At 43.0% G+C, this 10,398-nt stretch overlaps 1 protein-coding gene across 1 annotated transcript in view; it reads right to left on the reverse strand.

Annotated features, from left to right (window-relative positions):
- SERPINB7 (serpin family B member 7) overlaps positions 1 to 8,417 on the reverse strand; it is a 68,486-nt gene extending 60,069 nt beyond the window's left edge. The window contains exon 1 of the mRNA XM_008261388.4: positions 8,305 to 8,417. The gene's annotated coding sequence lies outside the window, so the exon portion shown is untranslated. The remainder of the gene's footprint in view (positions 1 to 8,304) is intronic.
- Between the last annotated feature and the right edge of the window lie 1,981 nt (positions 8,418 to 10,398).

Consider the following 10,398-nt stretch of genomic DNA (forward strand, 5'->3'; position numbering starts at 1 on the left):
ATTTCACTGATGAGAATCCTGAGATCCAGAATTGTGAAGCATTTTGTCCCATGTTGTGTTATCTGAAATTCATTGACCATGTTAAAGTTAACGTAAGATAACAAGTTATAACCCATGGATACAGGATTATTCTGAATGAATCTGTGTAGAATTTGCCTTGAAATACCATTGTGGGAAAAGAAATACTTCCTCATGGATAGTTCCTCTGTTGGAGAATCAAGGCTAATTGCTCATTTGCATCAATCAAGTGCCCTGTGAACTGGCTAAGACAGCCAAAATGCACAATTCAGAACCACACCAGGGAAAGCAGGCACACTGGATCCCTGGCACGTAAGTTGCTGTTTTTCATAAAAATACCTAAAGATAGGATCCTTAATCCCTTCCCATACCTTTTATCCCATAAGAATACCCATGAGGCCTCAATGTCTCCTGGCACCTGATACTCACACATAACAATCTACAAAGCAGACTCAATAAGAGTGAACTATATTAGGCAAGTGAGTTCTGAATCAGTACAAAGACCATATTTCCAGAGATAATAAAAAATGCCACCAAGTTGTTTCAAAGGGAAATACCATAGACATTTTTGGCTATGTACAGGAAGCCAAAAAATATTAACTAATAGTATTTATTTTAGTAAGTCTCCCATTCTAATCCTTCATCTTGAGGACTTTCCCGCTTCCTGTGAGTAGACTCATTCATCCACTCATGCAATGAGCAGATTTTCATTATTGGCCTAGTAGGTGCTGGGTTTTATTCTTCAGTGTAAGGATGCTGTGGAGAAAGAGACACCGTCCTTGCCCTCCAAGGTCCCAGAATCTGCTAAGGGGGCAGTTTACAAGCAGTGACACATCAACATGAAAAGTACCACAGGGGATGATGTTTGGACACCCAATAAATGCAAACCATCACATCCTAGAGGGGCAACATTTGCTGGCTTGGGGATAGCAGAGAATAAGGCAGCCCTTAAAGATACCAATGGATGGCCGGCGCCGTGGCTCACTAGGCTAATCCTCCGCCTAGCGGCGCCGGCACACCGGGTTCTAGTCCCGGTCAGGGCACCGGATTCTGTCCCGGTTGCCCCTCTTCCAGGCCAGCTCTCTGCTGTGGCCAGGGAGTGCAGTGGAGGATGGCCCAGGTGCTTGGGCCCTGCACCCCATGGGAGACCAGGAAAAGCACCTGGCTCCTGGCTCCTGCCATCGGATCAGCGCGGTGCGCCGGCCGCAGCGCGCCGACCGCGGCGGCCATTGGAGGGTGAACCAACGGCAAAGGAAGACCTTTCTCTCTGTCTCTCTCTCTCTCACTGTCCACTCTGCCTGTCAAAAAATAAAAAAAAATAAAAAAAATTAAAAAAATAAAAAAAAAAGATACCAATGGAGCTGGTGGTCAAAGACAGAAAAGGGGAGAGAAAGAAAAATAAAAACTGGCTAACAAAATAAAAATAAATAGGATCTGTTTTAAAGAAAATGTCTTCGAAGGAAAACAAATGTGCATGCCCAAAGTGGTCTCAGTGCACTCAGTTAAGTCCTTGTGTTATTATGAGTGAAGGAAAGTAAAAATTATTTTGGAATTATCAGTTTTAGTCGGCAAGAATTAGTAATGCTCATATGACTTTAAACCTTATTTTTCAAACTGCAGGTTACTATCCATTGGAAAGAATGAAATAAATTTAGTCAATGGGTGCTAACATTTTTTAATGAAATACAAAAATAAGACAAGATGGCAGGCAGGGTATGAAAATCAGAACAGAAGGATATAATAGAACAGTTGGTAGAGCCTGTTCATAGTAATGGCAAGTATGGGTTGGCGTACACTCACTGTACTCGGGGTCAGTTACACTGGTACTGGGGGCTGTCTGTGGTCAGACTCACTCTCTGTAGCTACTCACCAAGAACTAGGTTTGCTTCCAGTGATGATTCTACTCAAGTCTTGACATTCCTTTGAAATTTTTTCTAAATATTTATGGCTTCATACTAAAACTCTTGGACCTTAGCCAAGTAGCAAAATTCCTGCTCTTTGCTTTCAGTAAGCGTGGGTCCTGTGTGGAATCCTCATGGGGTATACCCTTTTTGCTGAAAGAACTGGTGTTGGAAGGGAGTGTGCCTAGCACAAATTGCCACCAGGGATGCTGAGTTGTCTTCTATTCTAGATGTTATACGAGGAAATCATCATTTGAGGGGGAAGACCCTAAAATATTGTTTCCTTATAATTGCTCTGGATGCACCTTCCTATTGCTTCTCCCAGACCCAGCTGCAGAAGGTTTGAGAATGGCTGACAATAAGTAATCACTGAGGCTAGCGCTGTGGCGTAGCGGATAAAGCCGCCGTCTACAGTGCCGGCATCCCATATGGGCGCCGGTTCGAGTCCTGGCTGCTCCACGTCTGGTCTGGCTCTCTGCTATGGCCTGGGAAAGCAGTGGAAAATGGCCCAAGTCCTTGGGCCCCTGCACCCACATGGGAGACTCAGAGGGGGCTCTTGTCTCCTGGCTTTGGATCAGCGGAGCTCCGGCCATTGTGGCCAGCTGGGGAGTGAACCAGCAGAGGGCATATCTCTATCTCTCTCTGCCTCTGCCTCTCTGTAACTCTGCCTTTCAAATAAATAAATAAATCTTTAAAAAAATAAGTAATCGCTTTCATTTAGTGTGAGTTTCCAGATGTGGGCAGGTTCCTGAGTGCTCCAGTGAAGCAGAGAGCTTCTTGGAGTTCATAGGGCAGGTGTTGTGATGCAGCCAGTTAAGCCACCATCTGGGACGACCGCATCCTGTTTTGGAGTGTCTAGGATTGATTCCCACCTCTGCTTCGGATCCGTCTTCCTGATAATGTGCCTGTGAAGCATCAGGTGATGACCCAAGTGTTTCACTTCCTGACACCCACATGAAAAACCTGGATGGGGTTCCGGGCTCCTGGCCTCAGCCTGGCTCAGACGTGGCTGTTGCAGGCATTTGGGAAATGAACTAGAGGATGGAGAGGATGGAAGATCCCCCCCCGCCCGTGTGTGTGTGTGTGTGTGTGTGTGTGTGTGTGTGAGAGAGAGAGAGAGAGAGAGAGAGAGAGAGAGAGAGAAATGAATAATTTTTATTAAAATAGAAAGGAGCTCAGGGCTTTTTGCTCCAGTTGATAATAACCTATCTGTTTTAGACAGTAAAAGTTTGGCCACTATCACATTTAAGTCCCATGTGGTACTTTTCATCAGCCAGGATCTGTATAAATACCTGAGGGAAGAAGAACTCATTGCTATAGTGGTATCTGACTCTGGGCATCATTGGTCAGTTAGGATACATTATGGTCATGGAAATTTTCTGGGGCTTAATATCTGTGAACATATCACATTGGTCGTGCCTTTTTTGTCTCCTTATATCAGGCTAAGTTGGCAATACCAGTGATACAGGATGTATGTGTGTCTGTGTGTGTGTGCATGTGCTGCTGTATGAGAGACATAGAGACATAGAGACAGATACAGAGATAGAGAGAGTCTACATGCCCTGAGAACTTAGCAATGTGACAGTTACATTTTGGATGAAGAAATGCTTGCTAAAATACAAGGACAGCACATCTTCCTGGTGAAACTATTTGTGTTTGAAAGAGCAGATTAGGGATGAACAAGTAAAAAGGAGAGAATCCCTTGGGAACTAAACCTCATCAAGAAGACAATGTAGATTGTGAGCCTTGAGCCGGCGCCGTGGCTCAATAGGCTAATCCTCCACCTTGCGGCGCCGGCACACCGGGTTCTAGTCCCGGTTGGGGCGCCGGATTCTGTCCCGGTTGCCCCTCTTCCAGGCCAGCTCTCTGCTATGGCCAGGGAGTGCAGTGGAGGATGGCCCAGGTGCTTGGGCCCTGCACCCCATGGGAGACCAGGAAAAGCACCTGGCTCCTGGCTCCTGCCAGGATCAGCGCGGTGCGCCGGCTGCAGCGGCGGCCATTGGAGGGTGAACCAGCGGCAAAGGAAGACCTTTCTCTCTCTCTCTCTCACTGTCCACTCTGCCTGTCAAAAAAAAAAAAAAAAAAAAAAAAAAAAAAAAAAAAAAAAAAAAGATTGTGAGCCTGAAGAGGAGCTCTGCTAATATTCTGCTTAGCATATGACCCAATGCTTACAATTAAATAAAAAATTAAACAATGCACTGTAGAAGCTTACAGAGTGTTTCATCTGGAAATCCTGATAACAGAGGCTAGCAAACGTTTTCTGTAAGGGACCAAATATACTGGGATTCAGAGGAGCATTTGTTGTGATACAGTGGGTTAAGCAAGCTCTTGAGACATCAACATCTCATATCAGCACACCTGGTTTAAGTCCTGGCTACTCTGCTTCTGATCTAGCTTCCTGCAGGTGTGCATCCTGGGAAACAGTAGACAATAGCACAAGTACTTGTGTCCCTGTCATCCACATGGGAGACCCAGATGGAGTTTGGCTCCTGGCTTCAGCCTGGCCCAGTCCTGTCTGCTGAGTGAATAAGCACATGGAAGATTCTCTCTCTCTGACTCCTCCAAATAGATGGAAATAAAAGTAAATAAATATTTTTAAAAAACATTTTTGGCTTTGTAGTCTATAGGATCATTTGTTGCAACTTCATTTTTTGGTGGTGGAAAGAAATCAGACAAAGATAATAAGTAAACACATAGACATATCTGTGTTCCAATAAAACTTTATTTACAAAATAAATGGTGAACTAGGTTTAGATTGAGAACCAGAGTTTGCCAACCCCTACCCTAGAGAATTAAACAGTACTCTGCAAGTCAGGTGTGGGCTAAAGGCCTTGGCAAAGCACACAGTGTCTTCTTGGCAAATCTGTATCTGCTTTACAATCAAAAACTATTGCACCAATTCAGCCTAGCAAACAAAAATAGTAAATTAGCATCCCAATTGACCCTCATAAGCACTGGCATTATTACCACTATTTAGCTTATGTTATCATTCCCACTTTGCAACTTGGAAATGAAATTTCAAGCTACTCAATTGCTTTTCCAAGGATATGCATGGAACAGAATTGACATCCAATATAGAATGCAGCATCAAAATTTTCTTTTTGAAGATGAATAAATTTATTAGACAAGAAAAAAGAAAATTTCTGTGTTACTCTTATCATGGAAGAAAAACTTTCAAATTGGTAATGGTACTTAATATAGAAAGAGGTAAAGACTTCAGGGAAGAAAGATTTTAATTCACAATAATTTTAATTCACAACAAAACAATTGGAGTCTTTGTAAGTTTCTCCATTTCATTACACAATGAACACACAGAGTCCATCCTAGGACCCTAGAAACAACTAGCAAAACCTAGAATTTTGGACGACTTTAGCAAGAAGCCAACAAGCACCAGGCCCGCCTGCCCTACATAATTGTTCAAGACTTCAAATCTTGCAGTCTCCTTCATTCACTCTGATCATCCACCCAATTCCCTCCAAGGTGGAGAGGAGACCTGAACCCACTGTCTTATGGGCCACTGACATCCTGTGTGGTTTTAAAGAGCACTGGGCTTTGCAGCCCTGATTTCTGTGATTGCTCTGCTGGATCTTAGAGGAGTGTCTGGAAATGACCCCTCACAGACTGCTGCTTCATGTCTCATGGGCAGAAATGACAAGTCACTTCATGATCTACAGAAAAGTTCCTGTAGTCCAACCAAACACTCCACACACCCAGAATGTAATGATTTTATGGAACCGGCACATGCTAAATTTCACAATTTAAGACTAATACAGGTATCAACGTGTGGGAGAAAATATTTCTTGTCTTTATTTTGCATCCCCTTAGGCATTTTCTTATTACATAATATATGTGCACATTGAGAAAAAGAGTCTTTTAAGTTCTTGTATAAATCCTAAGTATATTGTCATCTCTTGAAATTTGTGAGATAGGTATCGTTTCTAGGAAACCCCTGGGGAACCAAAATTTGCAGGTGCTCAAGTCCTTTATATAAAATAGTGTAGCATTTGCATAGAATCTATCAATCTGTCAATCCTTATGTACACTTCAAATCATCTCTAGATGACTTATAATACCTAAGACAATGTAGATGCTCCATAAATAGTTGTTATTCTGCATTGCTTAGGTAATAATGACAAGAAAAAATGTCAGCACATTTTCAGCTGAAATTTTTTCAAAATATCTTCAGTCTGTGGTTGTTGAATCCACAGATGCTGAGTTCACAGATTTAGAGGACCAAATTAATATAAATAAGCATATAAATGCATTGTTATTTGTTTTCACTTGTTACCATAGGTAATAACATAATCATAAGCTAGTATGATTACCTTATATTGAGATCTTTATGCCTTTCATTCATAAAGTGATGCAATTCTTATCAATAGCTGAATAGATATTTTAAAAGTGCCTCAAATTGCAGATCTGTTGATCTCTGCTTGCCCCCACTAACTCATTTTCTAAATGACACTGCTTTGCAACTTAGTTTTGATCAGCTCACCCTAAACTCCAGCGCCTCCCAGGGAAACAAGCTACCAGTATAAGGAAACGAGTAGGAAGAAAGTAGAATCAAGCTATTAGTTTCCCCAATTTTTGTCCCTATTCATGCCTCCTACAGCCCATGAATTTCTTTTGACTTCTCACAGAAGCAAAGAAAGCCAGGGAGTACTGAGGTGAAAAGCAGCAGCAAAGAGTGTTTTTCCATCATTCCATAAAAAATAGGGGAAAAGTTAAAAGTTTCTAGTTATGAAGAAACACCACTGAATTTAACACCTCAGTTTACACACTGCTGAGCACTAGGGAAGTATCAAGACACTTTCTCTGTCCCGCCCCAACAATGGCCCATAATCCAGAAGTAAACTTGAAAGTTAGACTACACTATGAGAAAGTGATGGTGAAAATATTTGTAAGGTGCTTTGGGGAGCTGTGGGCGGGGGGCTGTGAACAGCTTGCTGGTAGACATGATGTCCCAACACCAGCTGGCAGGAGGAAGGGGAGAAGGTAGCAATGGTCACAGAGACGTAAGGAAGGACCCAGATGAAGAACATGCAGATGCTGAGCACTCTTTGTTCCAGCCTCTTTCTGGACATCCTGATGACCAGCATGAGCCACAACCAGCACCTTTGACTCCTCCAGGGAAATCCCTTTGATAGTATCAGGGGCTTGTCCCCACTAAATGTCACCTACGAGATTTTATCTCTTTATTGGTGTGCTACTCAGCATTATGCATGACTACACAACCAAGTTCAGGCAGGAAAACATATCTGACTTGTTCTCAAAATAAGGAGGAAATGTGTGTTTACTTTTACCAAACTCAAGCCCAAACCCAAACCCAGCCTTCACTGATATGACAGCCTTCGTTTACATGACACTACACATTCTCCTAGAGTAGAATTGATTTCATCCTGTATCTACCATCAGCTGACCACTAAAGCACTCAAGACAAATAAGAAACTTTATACTTCTTTTGAAGAAACCTCCTAGAATCATTTTACTTCATCTCTGTCAAGGAATCAATGTGATTTTATGTATCAATATGAATATAAGCTTCTCTTCTCATCAAATAGCACTGAAAACTCTGCTACACACCTTTGATCAAAATCTCCAAATGCAACTATGATTGCATGTGAGGTTTCCTGCTGTTATAATATAATTCTAACTGCTCCAGATGCTAGGTCCCCACAGATATAATTGTGCTTTTCCTCCACATGAACAACTCACTCTCCAGTAGGTTTGTATTTAGTGGAAAACTACTTGCCAAGATATCAAGGCTATAATTCACTATAGAAACAATAATTATGGTACAAAGACATTCTAAATATCAGCTCTACCCAGCTTTGGATTTATTGAAGGACCTTGAACTCTGAACAAGTCTATCAAGTACTAATTAATATTGATTAATTAATTTGCAGGTATTTATACAATATTGCTGTTACTCCTGGGGATAGAAAGCCCAGCTACAGGTACTACATATAGTCGGTGTGTAAGTTATCTTTTATAAGCTTCAGGGTCTGTTCAGCAGTTGCTAGGCTTTTTTCTCATAAAGAGTAAAGCTCAATTTCCTATATTCAACACGTTGTCCAGTGTGATATATGCTGCCATCCACTGTCATTCTAATCATGAAGATCACTCTACAACACCTTGGAGACTGGAGATCAGATAGGTGAGCTTAAGATGACTTCACGGGAGTACAGGAGGGTATGGTTTACCAAGCAAGGAGGTGTCTGAGTGCCAGGAATCCAGATGCTGGATGCAAAGCCGTCACTTTGACAGTAGAGGAACATTCACAACCTACAAAGCCTTGGGCACCAGGGTTGTTCATGCGTTTTTTGGGAGTTTGAGCACATTTAGAAGCCTAGAATAACCCAGCATACATAAGAATGCCACTCACCTCCTCCCACTGCAGTTCTGTGGCCTTCACTGTCGGGCTCCAGTTCCTCCTGCCTCCTCCCTCCTAAGACTCTGCACTCCTCCCAACATACCTGTGCCAAGGTTCAGAGAAAATTCACCAGACTTCCCATTGGCTCAATTCCCAAGGGAGAGGTTGCTGACAAGCGCAGCGGTGGTGACAGCAATGAATGAAAAGTTCCTCCCATCCTCCCAGACTGCACTAAGAAATAAATCATGGAAGGGACACCAAGGAGGGGCTCCGGCATTCCTGTCCAGCTCTGGAAGGCACCTGACATCTCCTCACTCAGCAAGAAACATAGAGCAGTGTCATGGGGCCATGTTCTTCATCCTTCCCCTGCTCATGAGGAAGGAAACCCAGCAAAGAAAAGCAGCAAAAAATTCTGAAGACTCTTTTCACATGCCCATCTGAGTGATGTGGAACTGGACATAGGGCAGGCTCCAGAATGAGAGCCAGCAGAAGAGAACACGGGGAGCAGATGGACATCCGAGTGAGCCAGAGCCAAGAAGGGACAAGCACTGGGTTCAGAATTGGTACAACCCAACCCTCCACCCGAGACTAAGGTTGGATGCCTCTGTTTTATCCATTTCCAGGGCAGTCATTATCTAGGGTTCAAGTGGCATCCCTGAAGGATGAAGTGACTCAAGTCTCAGATCTCATGATAAGCTTGCAACATATGGGTGTTTTTCACAATAACAAGTGGTAACGTGATACTCTGGAGAAAAACTGACAGCCCACATACACACACAGCAGAGACCACCCATTCTGTGTCAGATATTGGGATATATCCTCTGGGAAGTGTGTGTTTGATGTCAGAACACAAGAGGTGTCATGTGGTAGTGAAAGCTTTGGAACCACACAGAACTGGGTTCAAATCTGGCTCCTCACATTGTACCCCTACGACCTTTGGAAAGCTACTCTGCACTTCTGTGTCTTTCTTTATTCATTTTCTAGAAATGGAGACAATTTTTAGTAACTTTATATTTGTGAGGATTATAATTAGCATGTAAAGTATATAGTACATTGTAGGGACTTGATGACCATAGCTATCATAATGATAGGTTGAGACAGCCCTGGAGCATCCTGGATGTGTAAGTACTCCACCTAGAATGTCTTCTCCCTGTACAGGACCTATTACTCAAGGAACTCCTCAAGTCACAATCTGCACCACCTTCCATGTTATCAAAAGCCCACGTTAATTCCTTTATTTCTTAATAATATGTTTGATCATATAATTTTATTCAATTTCCCCCTTGTTATATATAATTTTACATCTTATAAGTCATCTCTATAAGATCTTTTCCTGAACACAGGAAACAGGTCATGGTGTTTTAAATCTCCCATTGTACTGAATATACTATAATAGGTACAGTATATCAACTAGGAGGAATGAGTTCTGCTCTCTTTTTGCACAGTAGGTTAACTATAGTTAATGATAAGTAACTTTTTTTTTGACGGGCAGAGTAGACAGTAGAGAGAGAGATAGAGAGAAAGGTCTTCCTTTTCCATTGGTTCACCCTCCAATGGCCGCTGCAGCCGGCGCACCGCACTGATCCAAAGCCAGGAGCCAGGTACTTCCTCCTGGTCTCCCATGCGGGTGCAGGGCCCAAGCACTTGGGCCATCCTCCACTGCACTTCGGGGCCACAGGAGAGAAATAGACTGGAAGAGGGGCAACCAGGACAGAATCCGGGGCCCCAACCAGGACTAGAACCTGGGGTGCCGGCGCCGCAGGTGGAGGATTAGCCTAGTGAGCTGCAGCGCCGGCCAAAATAACGTATTTTTTAAAATAGCTAGAAATCTTGCTGAGACCCCTTTCCACATACTGAAATCCCATCCCTCCCACCTGTGCTCCCAGGTTTAACCCCTATTACTCTTATAAAAATCCCTTTGCAACATGTTGTCAGTCACATTACCCATGTTATGTTCTCATTTCAAAATCCTTAAATCATCACATCTACAGTATTCCTGTAGGATGCCAGGTGCATTTTTACAGGTTCCATGGATGAGGATATGGATATGTTGGGGAGTCATTCTTCTGTCTACCGTAGCGACCTAGAGCAGGCATTTCTCAGTCT

The sequence above is a fragment of the Oryctolagus cuniculus genome, chromosome 10, assembly GCF_964237555.1.
Source record: "Oryctolagus cuniculus chromosome 10, mOryCun1.1, whole genome shotgun sequence".
Lineage (NCBI taxonomy): Eukaryota > Metazoa > Chordata > Mammalia > Lagomorpha > Leporidae > Oryctolagus > Oryctolagus cuniculus.